Consider the following 1,865-nt stretch of genomic DNA (forward strand, 5'->3'; position numbering starts at 1 on the left):
GTGCATTTTGTTTTACAGAGTAGAAAACCAATGCTCTAGAAGGCCATACAAGTCTGTGGGGGGGACCAAGAACCAGTATATTAAATGAATATTCCCTTAGGGAGCCATATAGGCTATTCCCTCAAGTAGACTTAATGAATTTCCATAGTTAGTTTGCGGTAAGTAGGAGGAGGGTTCGAAAGTGAGTGACTTAAGGAAGAAGAACAAAAAGCAGTGGCAACAGCAGTTGTGGCCACATCAACCAGCTCCCTGGGCAAGTACCTGGTAACTGCAAGACACTGCAGAACCCAGCCCCCAACGGCTTCCTGGCTTTTATCCAAAGCTCTTTTTAAAGAGTCTAAGATTGTGCAGGACAAATATGGTTGGACTTGGCTGGCAGCTTTTGGCAGATTTAGGGCTCTTGACTGACTGAATTATGAGGCTTGCACGTGTGCACAAACCTGCACATATCCCAGCACATGTCCATTATATGTAACTCAAGTTAGTAAGAATAAAAATTAAAGATGATGCTGGTTAATTTGGGCCCATTTTAAAATTGACTAATGATTATCTTACATGTACCTAATCCTCTTCTTCTGAACAACTTACTTAAAAATATATCACTGTTACAGTGGAATATATCTAGGGAAATAATCCAGGGAAAATATTGGTCAAATCATGCATATCATGCATGAATTAATGTTGAATGCAACCAGGATACAAAAAGCAGAGTAAAAGGAAATCTAAGATGTATTTCCCTGCCTGTGGAGAATTCCACTGGAGAAGGGTGGGAGGTGTCTGTTCTATTAATAATGAAACAAATTCTCAAGAAATTATTATCTCCTTAAATTCCTTCACCTTGTAACTGTTGATTTGGGCCTCAGTCAAGTTGGTTATGAAATACCTCACCCAGGAGTAAATAGCACATGGCAGCTGAATGCGCAGTAGTCAACACTGTTGCATATTTGAGATGTGCTGAGGGGCATGGGAGCTCAAGTGACTACATCTCCAGGTGTGACATCTTTTCCACTATAATTCTACTGCCGATCTGGAACATAGTTTCAGTTCAGGCAAAAAGGCGAGTTTCATGTCTGGGCACCTCCTTTGGGAAACACCATTCTCGCGGCTGCTATTTTTGTTCAGGACCCATTGTCAACCATGGTGTTCCAGGCAGGATGCTGATGCTTTTATCTCCCTACCTTATCAAAGCTGCAATGAGAGTGCTAATGAATTTGTGAAATCACAAAGTACCCTGCAAGGGTGAGGGATTCTGAAAACAAGCAATCAGAGAATAAATACATCAAGACAAAATTAATAACTTCACCTTAAAGCATCACAACAGTAGCAGCCAATATAGAGAAATTTCATTGAAATGAAAGACTTCAGGCTTTTATTGTCATTCTTTTTTCTTGACTTCAGAAGAGGAAAATCTGTATTGAGCTTCTAGTGTTTAGAAGTCTGTAAGTGTATAGGAGTCATCATTGTTTAACCTGAACACAAGAACTCTTGTTACGTTTGCCGTAGGACTGGATCAGATGTGCTCAAAGACTTTCACAAACTCACAGGAAAGACAATGAAATACCACTACACATCCTTCTGTATACAGAGCAACTGGGATTCTCAGCATTACCAGTGGGAAAATAAAATGGTGTACCACTTTGTAAAAACTGAAAGTTTCTAATAAAGAGACATGTACCCTATGACTAATCCATTCCACTTTCTGCTCATTGGCCAAGCCCAAGTCAATGGGGTAAGACTGTATAATAGGCTCCTTGGGAGGAGCAGAAAGTAGTCTGAATATAATCTACTTCGGTGATCTTAGTGAGGTTACTTCTCTAAATTTCAACCTCCTCAAACTGTGAAACAAGCCTGATGATCCCTGCCAC

This window comes from Camelus dromedarius, chromosome 8, assembly GCF_036321535.1.
Source record: "Camelus dromedarius isolate mCamDro1 chromosome 8, mCamDro1.pat, whole genome shotgun sequence".
Lineage (NCBI taxonomy): Eukaryota > Metazoa > Chordata > Mammalia > Artiodactyla > Camelidae > Camelus > Camelus dromedarius.